General features: G+C 35.1%; 1 long non-coding RNA gene across 1 annotated transcript in view; it reads left to right on the top strand.

The window, feature by feature from the left end:
• The window catches only part of LOC309609914, a 42,212-nt gene extending 28,824 nt beyond the window's left edge, over positions 1-13,388 (top strand). The window contains exon 2 of the long non-coding RNA XR_014233649.1: positions 5,119-13,388. This is a non-coding gene — a long non-coding RNA (uncharacterized lncRNA). The remainder of the gene's footprint in view (positions 1-5,118) is intronic.
• Positions 13,389-17,062: the final 3,674 nt, after the last annotated feature.

Genomic DNA, 17,062 nt, shown 5'->3' with positions numbered 1-17,062 from the left:
AAAGAATGAACCTTTTTTTAATGGATTAAGTTTTTCCACTGCTTTTGTTTTTCGAGGAATTAGCTAATACAACTTCTTTTTTAAAAAAATAATTTAAAACTAATGTTTCTCTATAGTATCTCCTGAGATAATGATCTCTTACTTAATGATAATGAGCTCCTGAATTGCCTTAAATCCTTACTGTTAAATGCAATAAAGAATACATTTGCTGGGCATTATTTGAAAGCCTTTTATATGATTGCCTCAGTCACTTTAATATTAAATGTCTCCAGCCTGTTTTGCCAATAGAAGTTAATAACAACAGAAGAGCTGACGGGGGTGTAAATTGTAGTTTTTCAATTCTGGTCCTTGATGATACATCCTCTAGAAATCATTCAACGGAGTTTTCCAACTTATACGGTAGCAGTTTGGTTTCCAGTGATTAAATAACTATTTAAAAGAGGTTAGTTGTGCTAAATAGGCCAAAATCCCCAACTCCCAAAACACACGGAAGGCTGGGCACCAACACAGCTTTATACGTCCATCATTAGGTGTGATAACATGACATCCATTTTCTTAAGTGGTTTTATTAGCTTCACCTACTTGCAATAATTAATATTTAACAGCAAGGGAGAATTGCCAACAATTAGTTCCTGGAAAGTGGCCAATCTAGCCACGTTAAACCGATGTTTGCCCAGCAGAGTTCCCCAGGCTTGGTTATTAACCAAAATGAATAAGAAAGTGAGATTGTTGTTATGAAGTATTGCAGGGACTCATCAACCCAGAGTGGTTGGAAGGCTTTCTTTGAGTCACTTGGACACAGCCTCAAACTGCACAGGAAAATGAGCATCTGCTAAGAAAACCCAGTAACATACCTGTCTGAACTTGAGCAATAAGAAATGGGTCTTCTCTTTTTGATCAAAGAAAACATACAGAGAGGTAAAATGGCGGCATTTTGTGAGTACCTCACCAGGTATAATGAATGACGACTGTAGCCAGAATCCAAATATCCAAATGTCACAGAAAGCCAGTACACATGTATTTACCTTCTCAGCCACAGACTCAGATTCTATGTGTAGATTTAAATAAAAGAGTGTGTTTGTTATTTAAGGCTCTAGGGTCAGACAGATCTGAGTTTGAATTCTAGTTCTGCCAATTGCAAACTATTAGAAAAGAATCTTTCAAGCCCCAGTTTCATGACTGGTAAAATGAGAACAATAGTTGTACCTCATTTACCAGTTGTAAGAAGTAAAATAATGCTCATTAAAATATATCACTGTTCCTGGAAGTGTTCAATAATTTTAAACTACTATTCATGTTATTATAATCAGTCATATATAGTTTCCAGAATGAGAAAAAGCAAAAAAAAAAAACTAAAAAAAAACCCAACAAGATACCCAGTTAAATTTTAATTTCACATAAATAATGGATAATTTCTTAGCATAAATACATCCCATGCAATATTTGGAACAAACTTATTCTAAAAATTTTATCCATTATTTTTCTTAAATTCAGATTTATCTGGGCATCCTTATTTTACTGGCAACCCTATTTATACATCATGTGAGCAAGAAAATTCATTTGTCTGTGACTTAGTTAAAAAGCTGGGCATATATCCAGAGAAAACCATAATTTGAAAAGATATATGAACCCCAATGTTCACTGCAGCACTATTTATAATAGCCAAGACATGGAAGCAACTTAAATGTCCACTGAATGGATAAAGAAGATATGGTATACATATACAATGGAATATTAGTCATAAAAAAGAAAGAAATAACGCCATTTGCAGCAACATGGTTAGACCTAGAGATTGTCATACTAAGTGAAGTAAGCCAGACAGAGAAAGACAAATATCATATGACATCACTTATATGTAGAATCTAATTTTTAAAAATGATACAAATGAACTTATATATAAAACAGAAATACACCCACAGACATAGAAAACAAACTTATGGTTACCAAAGGGGAAAGTGGCGGGAGGGATAAATCAGGAATTTGAGATCAACATATACACACTAGTATATATAAAATAGATAACCAGCAAGGACCTACTGTATAGCACAGGGAACTATACTCAATATTTTGTAATAACCTATAAGGGAAAGAATCTGAAATATATATATATATATATATATATATACACATATATATTTGAATCACTTTGCTGTACACCTGAAACTAACACAACATTATAAATCAACTATACTTCAATTTAAAAAAAAAAACCCTACTGATAAATAAAAGAGATCAAAGTCAGTCAAACAAAATGGACACATTAAAATTCCTTTTTATTTATCTTATTTAAAGAAATATTCCCTCAATCTTGACTCAGTGTCTCTGCACCTTAACTTCAGATCTAAAAAGTTTATATTCTGATTAAGCGATGCTCGTCTTGGAGAGTTGCACCTATAAAAAAAATCAAAGTATACTTGTGGAAAAGCTCCAGGCCTCCAAAAGGAACATTAGCACACGCTGCTGGCTACAAGAAGTACTCCCAGTCAGGCCTGCCTGCCCCACGCCTCTGTGCTTTATCTCCAGCTTGGCTCCCGTCCGCTCGTAACCCCAGACTGAGCCGTGGACTTTGGCTCTCCCACTGGTATCTCTGCGCTACCCCAGTGTCTGGCCCCAGTCACGTCCCTGATTCTGTTTCAACTACATGGGCTGTGCTTTGGAATGTTGTCCATGTTTTCTTAGCATTTCCACCCCTGTTTTGTTCCTGGCTTGACTTTGTACCTTCATCTCAGCGCCAATATCTTGCACAAGTCCATTCTGCTATGTTACCAATACAGGAACTGTTTTCTCAGCCCCAGCAGATTAGACTCTACAAATTAGTGAAAGAGCCAGATATAACAGGAACACTGAGAGCAGTGAGAAATGATGGTTAGCCACCTGACAGCAGTGATAGGCTATAATAATAGCGTGCTATTGGTTGAGAACTTGCTGCTCGCCAGTCAGTGTGTCAGACACTTAGCTACATTGTCTCTTTTCATTCTCTTCAGTGTAGGCAATACTACACCCATTTTACAGATGAAGAAAGTGAGACCACACTGCTAGTGTGTGTCAGAGCTAGAACTGAATACATCTCTCTAACTCTGCAAACCACATGCTTTTGACCACAAAAGGCTACGTGCTCAGCAAAAGAGGGCATAGAAAAGAAAAATTTAAGTGTCATGAACCCAAACAGCATTGTAGTCTTGGGGCACTGAATGCAGATACAAACGGTGACTATTTGTACCTATCTTCAGTGTCTCAAGAGTACAATATTACTTTGGGATTGGCAGATACAAACTACTATATATAAAATAGATAAACAACAAGGTCCTACTGTAGAGCACAGGGAACTATATTCAATATCCTGTAATAAACCATAATGGAAAAGAATATATATATGTATTATATATATGTATAACTAATCACTTTGCTGTACAGCAGAAATTAACACAACATTGTAAATCAACTATACTTCAATAAAAAAAAGAAAAAAGAGTATATATTACAATGTATATATCGTAATATATATTGTTGTAGTATTGTGGTCTTGAGCCCAGATGGTCCCACTCTATTATAATGCAGGTCAACTCGACATTTAATTTTAGAAGGTAGAATCACCATGAAGACTTAAATTATTCAGAGGGACAATACATTGATGTGATTAAACAAGTTTGGGGGTAAGGTGGTCAGAGGACCAGTTTCAATCCTGGCTTCACTCCTTCCTAGTTATGAAAACTTGACCAAGTTCCTCAGGCTTGGTCTTCTTCAAACCTCAGGCTCTTTGGTAAAACGATGGTGATAGTACCTACCTCATAAATTGGGAGTGGGGATTAAATGACAGCACAAGTGGTGTGCTTAACTCAGTGACAGACAAATCACCATCACCGAAAAATGTGAGCCTAAAACAGCAGCAGCAAATATGCAGTATGTTTTAGATTTTTGTCCAAAACATTAAAAAGAAAAAAAGGAAAAGTTGTTTTTAAAAAAGAATACACCCCTTAGCTAACTGGAAGAGTCAGTTATTCTGAAGAGTTTATATCCTAAGGTCCCGGCTAGCAAAGCTGTATACAGTCGACCCTTGAATAACACAGGCATCAGGGGCTCCCACCCACTGCCAAGTTGAAAATCCACTTATAAATTATAGTCTACTCTCAGTATACGTGGTTCCTCTGTATCTCAGGTTTCACATCTGGGGATTCAAACAACCTCATATCACTGTAACACTGTAGTATTTACTATTGGAAAAGATCCGCCTATAAACGGGCCTGCTCAGTTTAAACCTCTGTTGTTCAAGGGTCAATTGTATATGTATATATTTATATACACACACACAGAGCTATTTCAAACTCTAACCTCTCTTCAACTAACTTAAGATCCTGAAGAATTCTTATAGTCCTAAGACTGGTCTTTCTAGAATCTGAGGAACTGTAGTCTAAAGTGTGGGCACCTCAGCCCTTGTGTCAGTACTAGACCTCTGTATATATGCTCTGTATAATCTCTCTCTCTATACCTATATTGATATCAGTACAGGTATAAACATCCAAGATCAATATATACTATACCTATAACCTATTTCCTGCAGATTTGCTCCTCATGTCCTAGTTTAGCAGATACAATCACACAAGGGAAAAATCTACTAGAGCCCATAGTATGATCCAGAAAGGAATTATTCTTAGAATATAACAATTAAGATGTAATCCATCTCCACCTTCAGGGGTTGTCATTTTTAAGTGATGAATGCCAAAGAGTTAAAAGTGGTGAGAAAAAAAAAAAAAGTTGTATCTGGAACATTCTCCTGTGTGCAGCATTTTGGGAGTCAGCCTGTGTGCTCTCTGCATCTGGATTTGCTTGGAAGAGACTGCAAGAATCTGAGAGGGTAGCTGTGGTGGGTAGAACCATCAGTGGGCCTGGAGAGCAAAGCTTTGGATTGAAATCCTAGTTCCTCCACATCCTGGCCAAGCCTCTTAAAATTGCAGAGCTTCAGTTTCCTCGTCTGTAACATGTGAATAATGCCAACTACATCAGCAGATTGTTGCTATAATAAGGGTTTTGTGTACAAATGCTTCTAACACAATGTTTGGTGCATGAAAGGCACTTAATGACTTGACTGAGAAAGGTTCACCTCTGCCTTTGCTCTTCTAGAAAGAGTCAGTTGAAGCAGAATAAGACTGCTTTTGGAGGATTTGCCTAGTAGTTTTGATGAGTCAGAGAAATCTTCCTGAGAAGTTGACAAGTTCTCAACATCAAAAGAGATAAATACCGTTTCAACATCTGGAAACTTACAGATTCAAGCCTTATAACACCTTCCTCTAGCTTAACCAATTGCTGAATGAATTAACAAAGTACATATTAAGGTCATAGAAAATCTTTAAAAGTGTGTGTAGGAATGAATATATTTAATACCACCGGACTGTACACTTCAAATGGTTAAGATGGTCAATTTCATGTGACGTACAATTTACTACAATAAAAACATGGGAGGTAAAAGTGTGTGTAGGAATGAGGGCAGAATATGAGAGGGGTTACTCTTATTATACACCCAAGAAAAAAGGTTTTTTTCTTGTATTTTTGTTTTTCTTGTTTTCTCCTGTTTAAGAAATTTAAATTTAAAGGCTTCAAAAACAAAAGGCTAAGAGTATTTATTATGAACTTTTTGATTTGCACACTATCACATGGGAAGGGTGGAGAGGGTCAGAGTACAAACTGATAATTCTATACATGGGTGAATTCTAAAACACCTGCCTAGAATATCACGGGACTAAGACTTTTACCACAGAGTAGAACAATGAAGTTAATTTACCTAATGGCATTATGCCAACCTGGCTCAACTAGTTTTTTTGAATGGCCAAATGCTCCCTTTTAGGTGTTTTCATTAGTTGTACAGCTATTACATGAAATTATGTAAGATTCCTTGAAAGCATATCTGGTGCTTTAGTGACCTCCCATCAGTGATTTTTAAAGTATGTTTGCATCCAATACAATTACAAAGGTCAGCTCCTTCAATAATAAGTTAAAATATAGAAAAAATTATATTTTAATGTAACTTTTTGCTTTTGTATATTACTATACAGCTGTTGCTTATATAGGTTTTTGTGTATAATTCTCTATTGTGTCTTTTTAATTTGATATACCATTGTAATTTTTGATGCTATTTATAAAAGCTTCATAATTATCACTCTGAACAGTTACATAAGTTTTCTTTGTTGATGCATGGGATTTGCGAAACTATTCTCTTATAGCTGGATATTTGGGTGGTTTCCAATTTTTGGCTGCTATTTTAAAATGCTATAATAAATATATTCTTTTATATTTTTTATCTTTTAAAGTTCTTTTGTATCATTTCCAGAGAACAAATTCTGTTAATCAAAATATTTGTCTATGTTTTACATATTGCGAAACTGTCTTCCAAAATGATCATAGCAGTTATATTCTGCCACTAAATATTAGAGTTGTTAACTGTTTTCATTATTTTGTTGACTTTAAGGATGAATAAATAACACTTTGTTCTTCTAATTTGCTTATATTTGTTTACTAAATATATTGAGTTAAAAACCAACTTAGGGTATAAATTGTAAGAGAATAAAAGCAAACACACTCTCATAATAATTGATGAGCAAGAAGCGTGTGAATCATCTTTTCTTTACATATTCTTCCCAGGTTTAAAGATCTTTGTTTACCTCCCAGTCTTTAGCTTTTTGAAACTCTATTTTGTAACGTTCATGGAGTACTTGCGTACATAATATGAACTTGGGTATATTACCATTGACAGTTACAAAATTCATTAGACATAATGAAAAACAGACATTTGTACAATATTTATTTAAAACTGAATACTGATTTAAAATTATATGTAAGACACTGATTCTTAAACAGTTTTTCATCATGAAAGAGTTTGGGAATCTTGTGAAAGCTGTATATCTTTTTTTCCTACAAAATTTGACCTAAACTGTAGGAGATTTGACAGTCCCCACGAAGAGCATCTAAGAACTCAACCTAAAAGCCTCTTATGACCCAAATCCGGTCCCTTCTTCCTTAATAGCAGAACTTTCTATTTTAACTGGGCACATGGTTGCCCCGAATAAAGACTACATTTTGCAGCTTCCTCTTGCACATGGGGTAGCATATGATTTAATACTGCTAATGGAATGTAAGCAAAGTCTGATGGGCAACTTCTGTAATGTAAGTGGGCGTGGCCTTCTTCCCTCCTTCTTCCTTTCTGTTGCCTGCATGCCCCGAGTTATGGAGTTCAAGCAGACCAATAACAAAAAAGACAGCCACATAAGATTTCTGGGTTCTGGGGAAACCACATTAGAGGCCCTGCCATTTGAAGCTGGATCTGAGAGGAGTGAGGTAGGAGGTAGGGTGGCCATTGTAAACTGCCATGTGAATCAGTGACAGTTATTTGCTATTCTCCACTGATTACATAAAATATATTCTTCCTACAACATTTTCTCAAGGGAAAGAGGATAGGAGCTTTAATTCTTTAACAGAGTTTTATGTCTTTCTTATTTTTGTTAAATATGAGTTTTCTGATGCCCAAGAATATAGCTTTTATGACAGAAAATCTATTCAGAGGTTTACTTTCGTTTTGAACACTGCTGCTTAAGTAGTTATGAATACATGTCTACCTTAAGCTTTAAGTATAGCTTACAAGACATCCTATGAAAAATTTAGCACATTTTAACAATTATAGGGGAGATTTAAACAATATTTGGTCTCAAACACTTAGTTAAACATGTTCAAATCTGCATCTATAAATTAATGTTTTCAGTTTCTTTTTTAAGTACTTAATTTGTCTGACTAGTGAATCTTCTCAGGTGCTTAAGTAGTTTTTATCAAGCTAATGACAAAACATTAAAATATGGTGTATTATATACTAATTAGAGTTTTAAAAATATTTTAATACTGCTTATACACATAATAAAAATTTTAAATGAGAATTCCAAGGCTAACCTACTACTTCAAAGTCCAAATTATCTTAAATCTCTGTAAATATGAACAGACTTCTTAACACAAACATATTAACACTGCAGGTTTAATTCTGTTAAATATTTCTAAATTGAATTCTAAATTTCTTAGAATTGAAAGATATTAACTCAAGGAAAGAAGTATTATGCCATCCCAAACAATTCAAGATGTGTCTGTAGAGGGCAGGGGTGCTGTCGCATCAGCCAAATGAAAATGCATAATAACCAGAGATTTGGGCCAGAAAGGTGACTAGAGTCTCCTTGGAACAAAGTGAGCTCTAATGATAGTCTGTGACAGAGATTTCAGTCCTCCTGGTTTCACTGGTGCCCTGGGAAATCTGCTGCCTTAGGTCGCTTTAGGAACTTTGTCACCTCCTTGAATGGATTTTGCATTTCTTTGGTCCTTAGGATAAGTAATTGTCTTCCCCATTTAACTCTGAAGACTTTTATTTTAAGGGACTTCTGTACTTTTTTCACATATCTGTTTTCCTTTAGGTCCAACAGCTTTCACAGATTTTTAAATGACATACAATTAATCTATCTTATAGGGTTATTATAAGGATTAAATGAGTCAATACATGTAAAGTCTTTGCATCAGTGCCTGATACAGAGGAAGCTCTTTATAATCTCATATGCTTTATCTGATTAATCAGTCATAATTTCCAGTGTCATTCTCCTGCCAACATTTTTGTCCCACAGTGGTCATAGGTGTGGTTCCTATAGTAGTTCCAAATGCTAAATCCCTGGCAGCAGCATTAGAACAAATCAGCCTTAGTCACTTGCTTTAATAGTTTGTGTTTCATCTTCCTGAAATTGGATCAAAGCCTGTACATATGGTTAAACTAGGTGATCCCAAGTTTTCTTATCAAACTTTAAGCTCTTCTCCCTTTCCTCTTTCCACACATGCCACCACTAAAGAGAAGAAAAAAGGTATTATCTTTTCAAGGGTCAGAAAAGCACTTAATGGACAGTTTGTTAGTGGGTGAAATTCTAAAGAGAAAAGGAAAAAAAAAATAGATAGGAACAAATTCTCTTTGGCTCTCTTGGTTGTCCTTTGCTTCCCATTGCAGTACTTTTTTTTCTTTCCTGGGTTACCTCCAGCTAATCCTTATAAAGCTTAAAAGTCAGGTACTGCAACAGAAAAGAGAAAATATAGACTGGGAGGAGGGAGGTTTCACCTGCTTTACTACCATGGTTTCCAAAAGCCACTGCCCAGCAGAATCAGCTAGAGAGCTTTTTAAAAGTATAGATTCCCAAGCCCTTCTTCCTTCTACTGAATTGAAATCTTCTAGGCTCTCTGTGGCAGTGTCTAGGGGGCTGTTACCTAGCCAGTTGGGTACTGGATCACAACTTTCGTCTAACCACCAAGGCAGGAGACCGGACAGAATTTGGTACCAACTTAGTAACAAGAGTATTTCTTTGGGCTCATCATCTTATGTGCAAATACAATTTGAGTACGCCACAGTCATGGTGTACTCAAATTGTATTTGAGGGTTATTATGAGGATTAAATGAGTTGATCTGAACTTGTAGATTTAAGTTTCAGGTGTATCAATCTCCTTTTCTGAGATTAAATGAAGAAAATGGAGACAGAACTTAGTATTGGTGAAATTTGATTTTTGGAAACTGAAAATTATAGTCAAATGTGCAGATTTAATCTTACCAATAAGAATATTACAGTATCTACCATTTACTATGTGAATTCTATGTGTTGTGCACTGTGCCAAATTCTGTTCATGGTTTATCTTATATAATCTTCACAACCACCTCTTAAAGTAGATAATTACACCCATTTTACAGGCAAAAATTAAAAATTTTAGAGAGGTACAATAACACAGCTCAGGAGAATACTCAAGTTCATTTGCTAGCAAAGACAGTGATGTTAATTACTTTATCAAACTGCCCCCTTATATTTATTCTGGATGATGTAAATTATCAAGGTATCCAGATATTTTAAAATAATTGACTCTTCTATTCAGATATTTCATCTATCACAACCACAAAATATGTATTGATATACATACATAGTAGAGTGTAGTTCATTAAAGGTGTCATAATTATATTACATTTAAAGCACTAATACATTTTTACTTTCATATAAGTTTATTTTCAAATTTAATAGAAAGGCAGCAAGCAGAAATAGTGACAGAATTAGAATTTAAACAGTCTATATTTCTCTAATTCAAAGAATTCCTAGACATCAATAAGAAAAAAAAAGCAACCCAGTAGAACACTGGACAAAGTACATAAACAGACCAATCACAGAAGGAAAAAAAAAAAAAAATTGACCATATATATGTTAAAGATGATCAATTTTATTTACCGAATATAATTTAAATGTTCATCATAATAAAATGTTTAAACATAAGTTTGCCCATGCTCTGGAACACTATACAATCCTTCAAATGAATGAGATAGATAGATATCAAAGTCATGAACGTCTGGAAGAATATTTGCTAAACTGGTTTCCTCTAGAAGGAGGTTGGGTCTGAGAATCTGCCATCATGGGCAAGAGGGTGGAGAAAGTAATGTGCATGCTTGTCAAAGGATGTGCATTTTCTTTTTACTGCATATACTTCTGTAATGCTTGGCTTTTTAATAACTAAATGGTATTGATCTTGAATTTTTAAAAATTGAATATTAAAAAATTTATTTGACTAAGATGAAAATAAGGAGTTAAACACTGGATTGAATTCCCACAAAAAACCACAAAAGAAATAGAATAATTTTAGAAACATTTATAGTATTATCCATACTAATTATTTTGGAATCTTCCTTTAACAGAAAACCCACACATTTGCATATTCACATTTATAAAATTGGGTTGGCCAAAAGGTTCGTTCGGTTTTTCCATAACATTTTAACCAAAAAAAAGAACGAATCTTTTGGGTAACCCAATACTATAACAATATCATATATATTTTTATATCATTTTACAGTTCACAAAATGCTCTTACATAGCATAGTGGGTTGAATGATGGCCCCCTAAATGATATGTCCATGTCCTAATTCCTGGAACCTGTGAATGTTATCTTATGTGGAAGAAGAGTCTTTGCAGGTACAATTAAATTAAGGATCTTTAGATGAGGATATCATCCTGTAAAATCCAGACGGTTGCTAAATCCAATGACAAATGTCCTTATAGGAGAAAGGTAGAGAGAGATCTGAGACGAAAAGAAGAGGCAATGTGACCACAGAGGCAAAGATTGGAGTGAGGCAACCACAAATCAAGGAATACCGACAGCCATCAGAAGCTACAACAGGCAAAGAATGGATGCTCCCCTAGAGCCCTCCAAAGGGCATGCAGCCCTGCTGGCAGCTTGATTTAAGACTTCCCATCTGCGGAATTGTAAAAGAATAAATTTTTGTTCTTTTAAACCACCCAGTTGGCAGTAATTTGTTACAGTGGCCACAGGAAACTAATATACACAGTTTATGTCTCATTTTGGTTTTGTTTTTTGTAGCAACCCTTTGAAGCACCTAGAGTTAAATGTTATTTTCCAATCCTTCTCAAACTTTTCCAAAAATAGGATGAAACAATTCCCAACTCATGCTATGAGGCCAGTATCATCCCAATACCAAAACCACACAAAGACATTATAAGAAAAGAAAACTACAGACCAATGTCACATACAAAAATCCTCAACAAAAACTAGGAAACCAAATCCAGCAGCATATAAAAAGGATTATAAAACATGACCCAGTGGTATTTATCCCAGGAATACAAGATTGTTTCAACATACGAAAATCAATAACTGTAATACATCACATTAATAGAATAAAAGAAAAAAAAACCTGATTGTCTCAATAAACACAAAAAAACACTGGACAAAATCCCACACCCTTGATATAATATAGTATGATATAATATATAATACAATATGATATAAGCAGTCCACAAACTAGGAATACAAAGGAACTTCCTCAACCTGATAAAGGGAGTCTATGAAAAACCTACATCTAACATTATATGTATGATGAAAACCTGAAACCTTTCCACCCTAAGATCAAGAAGGGATGTCTTCTTTCACCATTTCTATTCAACATTGTGCTAGAGGTTCTAGCCAGGGCAATGAAATTGATGACATACAAATTGGAATAAAAGAAGTGAAAGTATCTCTATTTACAAATGACATCCACTTGTATCAATAAATCCTAAGGACTCCACACACACAAAAATGTTAGTGCTAATGAAACAGGTTCACTGAGTTTGCAGGTTATAGATCAATATATAAAAATTACTGTATTCAATATCTTGTAATAACCTATAATTGAAAAGAATCTGAAAAAGAATATATATATACACACATATATATAACTGAATCATTTTGCTGTACACCTGAAACTAACACAACATTGTAAATCAACTATACTTCAATTTTAAAAAAATACTTGCATTTCTATATACTGCTATGAATTATCCAAAAATGAAATTAATAAAACAATTCCACTTACAATAGCCTCAAAAATAATAAAATACCCAGGAAGAAATTTAACTAATGAAGTACAAGATTTATACATTAAAAACTACAAAACATTGTTGAAAAAAATTATAGAAATCCTGAATGAAAAGAAAGACATTCCTGTGTATGGATTGGAAGACAATATTGTTAAGATGGCAATACTTTCCAAATTTATCTATAGATTCAATGCAATCCTTATCAAAATTCTGCTCTTTTTGCAGAAATTGTCAAACTGATCCTAAAATTTATAAGGAAATGCAAGGGTCCCAGAATAGCCATAATAATCTTTTTTTTTTTTTGGCCACACTGCACGGCTTGCGGGATCTTACTTCCCCAACCAGGGATCGAACCCGGGACCCCTGCAGTGGAAGCGCGGAGTCCCAACCACTGGACCGCCAGGGAATTCCCCAAAATAATCTTGAGAAAGAAGAACAAAGTTGGAGAATTTACACTTTAAAATGCAAAACTTACTACAAAGCAACAGTAATCAAGACAGTGTGGTACTGGCATAAGGATAGACATATAGATCGACGGAACAGAGAGTCCAGAAATAAACCTTAACATCTCTGGTCAACAGATTTTCAATAAGGGTGCCAATACAATTCAATGGAGAAAGTATAGTTTTTTTAACAAATGGTGCTGAGACAGTGGATAACCACAGGCAAAAAATAAATAAATAAATGAATTTGGACCTCCTCACTCACACTATATACAAAAATTAGCTCAGAATGGATCAAAAACTTAAATATGAGAGATAAAACGTTTAGAAGAAAGCATAGCAGAAACGCTTTATGATATTGAATTAGGCAGTGATTTCTCAAATATGACACTTAAAGCACAAAGAAAACATAGATAAATCAGACTTCACAAAAATTTAAAACTTTTATGCAACAAAACACTATTGAGAAAGTGAAAAGACAACCTATAGAATGGGAGAAATCACAGCAAATCTTAATAAGGGTCTAATACCCAGAATACATAAATACACATACAACTCAAAATAAAAAGACAAATACCCCAATTTTAAAATGAGCAAAAGATTTAAATAGTTATTTCTTTTAAGAAGACATACAGGGGCTTCCCTGGTGGCGCAGTGGTTGAGAATCTGCCTGCCAATGCAGGGGACACGGGTTCGAGCCCTGGTCTGGGAGGATCCCACATGCCGCGGAGCGACTAGGCCCGTGAGCCACAACTACTGAGCCTGCGCGTCCGGAGCCTGTGCTCCGCAACAAGAGAGGCTGCGACAGTGAGAGGCCCGCGCACCGCGATGAAGAGTGGCCCCCGCTTGCCACAACTGGAGAAAGCCCTCGCACAGAAACGAAGACCCAACACAGCCAAAAATAAATAAATAGATAAATTAAAAAAAAAAAAAAAGAAGACATACAAATGGCTAATAAGCACATGAAAAGATGCTGAACATCATTAAGTGATTAGAGAAATGCATCGTTAAGTGATTAGAAAATACAAGACATCACTTAATACTCGGATGGCAATAATAATAAAAATAATAGAAAATAAGTATTGGTGAAGATGTGAAGAAATTCATACATTGCTGATGAGAATGTAAATTAGTACAATCATTTTGGAAAAAAATCTGACAGCTTCTTAAATACTTAAACATAAAGCTACCATTCCTACTGTATACCCAAGAGAATTTAAAACATATTTTCTCGCAAAAACGTCTTGCACATGAATATTTATAACAGCATTATTCCCAATAGCCAAACAGTGGGAACAAGCCAAATGTCAATCAACTGATGAATATATAAACAAAACATGGTGTATTCATACAACAGAATATTATCCAAAGGAATGAAGTACTGATACATGCTACAGCATGGGTGAACTTTGAAACATTATGCTCAGTGAAAGAAACCAGACACAAAAGGTCACATATTGTATGATTCTATTTAAATGAAATGTTCAGAATAGGTAAATCCATAGAGACAGAAAGTAGACTAATGATTGCCACAGTCTAGGGGGAAGGGGAGAGGCTGTTAACAGGTATGGGGTTTCTTTCTAGGGTGATGAAAATGTTTTGGAACTAGACCATAGTGATGGCTGTACAACCTTGTGAATGTACTAAAACCACTGAAATGTACATTTTATGATATGTGAATTATATCTCAATAAATAATTTCAATAAATAAAACAAAAATAAAAGCTAAATCTTCTAGTTACTATGGCTGCATTAAAAAACAAAAAACAAAAAACAATTATGCACCAAAATGTGGTGGCCAAAAAATGACCATTTAATATAGGCATGGAATTCAAACAGACTAGAGCAAGATGGCCTTTCTCTGCTCTATGATGTCTGGAGCCTCAGTTGGAAGGCTTGAAAGAGCTAAAATCATCTCTAGACACCTTTACTCATATGTCTGATAGTGGATGGTTGGCTGTGGGCTGAGCCTTAGTTAGGAGTGTTGACTAGAACACTTTCTTATGCCCACATGGCCTGGGCTTTCTCACAGCAGGGTGGTTAGGTTCCAAGGACAAGTGTCTCAACAGAAGGAGAAGAGAGTCAGGTGGGAGCTGTTTCACCTTTTATGACCTAGCCTCCCAGAAGTCACCTGGTCACTTCCAGCACTGCTATCCCTTAGAAACAATTCACTAAGTCTAGCTGGTATTCACTGGTGGGAATACAGAACTCTCACTGGAGGAATGACAATGTCAGATTGTAAGAAAAACATAGGGAATAGGATATATTAGGGAAGAAAATCTGCCGTACTCTTTAACAACAACATCCCCCTGAAGAAAAAGTATAATCTATTCAAAGTAAATTTTGTAAAATAGAAAACCTGAGACTCTGTGGATAAGTCACTAGACTGCAGCAAAAACAATATAAAACAATGTCTCATATACACACCACTATATATAAAATAGGCAACAAATAAGGACCTACTGTATAGCACAGGGAACTCTTAATACTCTGTAATGACCTATATGGGAAAAGAATCTAAAAAAGAGTGGATATATGTACAGGTATAACTGATTCACTTTGCTGTACAGCAGAAACTCACACATTTTAGATCAACTATACTCCAATAAATTTTTTTTTAAATTAAAAAATAAAAAACATACAAATACACAAAAAAACAAAAACAATGTCTCCAATAACACGACAATGAATGAACAAGCATTGAGAACATGTATATATCCTGAGCACTTTTTTGACTATGCATTACATCTTCAATCAATCACTCCTTCAGTTATTCATTCATTAAACAGAAATGTATTATTGTCAAGTGTTCTTTTAGGCTCCGGGACGCCTGAGTGAGCAAGAAAAGACATATGGCACCTCACCTGAGCAGGAAAGAATAATGACCATGGAGTCACATAAATGTGATCAAAGGGGAACTACAGCGTTGGAAGAGCACAGCTTAGCGTCTGCTCAGACTACCCAGATGTGTAAATAGGCATTGTGTGATGTGTGGTTTTCAGGCATTAATCATAAACAACATGATCCAGAAAGAACATATTAGTTGCTGGAAAAAAAAAAAAATCCTCTGCAAATGAAAGAAGATATCAGAGCAAGGCTTAGGCATCTTAAATAATTAACTGGAGAGTAAAACAACAATTCAGTAGAGAAACTTTTCCTTTTCCTCTCAATCTCCCTTTCCAGTCTCCAGTCCCTAAACCACCACCCCCAGAATGAACTTGAGGGAGGAGGCTATAAAATCAAGAATTTAGGTGATTATACAACAAGTTCCAGCAACTTTTTAAATCCTAGGGACAACATACATTTGTGGGTCTTTTTAATGACTCACATAACAATTTCAATTTTTTTCACATCACTGTGTCCATGTTCATAGAGTTAAAATTTTTAGTAAATTTGTCACCTTTCACTGTGTTTAATCAAAGTACAGAAAGTTGAGTACAGCAGAAACTAACACAACAGTGTAAATCAACTATACTCCAATAAAAGATTTTTAAAGAAAACTAAAAAAGAAAAGAAAAAGAAAATGCAATTTAACTTTAACTAGTCATTTCCAGAAACTTACATATTCTGTAGTCACACTGATGTTAAGCAGGCATTTTCTTTAGAACACACTGAATGGACCCAGGTTTTTTTCCCCCAAGCCCTAATTATTTGAGATAACAGAACATGAAAGTAGTGACGATGTAATTATAGTTTTATGCAGCTGAAATTCAATCCATTTCTCAAGTTACATAAAAGAGACAGGACACTAATTCACCCAGAGAACAGAATCAACAACCTTAAGTTTTCCCACCCAAGATAGTTTGTCCCTGGAAAAGGAGCTTGCGGTCTTGTGAAATGGCAGCTGGGATGGGAAGAAGTGACTCTTGCCATTTTGAACAGAAGAATATAAAACAACTACAACCAAGCAGCTTAGTCAGATCTTGAAAACACAGAATTTAATATTATTTTTAGCGTAGCTAAAATCCTTTTGGGTAAACTAACATTTTCTTTTCAAAAGTAAGCAAAACGGTTTAGGAAAGGTCTTTCTGAAAACTCACCTGCTTAAAAATTAAGCGTAAATGTATTCCCACCGTCTAGAATACAGTCTCACCCTCTCCTGCCCCATCCTCCCTGAACCCTCCATCTCTCCAACCTCACACAAGCTCTTATCATTGTGTATTGTCATTTCATCTATTTCCAGTTCATTTCCAACATTAGACTGTAAGCTTCATGAGG

Source organism: Balaenoptera borealis (assembly GCF_965194805.1).
Source record: "Balaenoptera borealis genome assembly, chromosome: 13".
In the NCBI taxonomy this organism is placed as follows: domain Eukaryota; kingdom Metazoa; phylum Chordata; class Mammalia; order Artiodactyla; family Balaenopteridae; genus Balaenoptera; species Balaenoptera borealis.
This window is presented reverse-complemented; position numbering and strand designations above follow the sequence as displayed.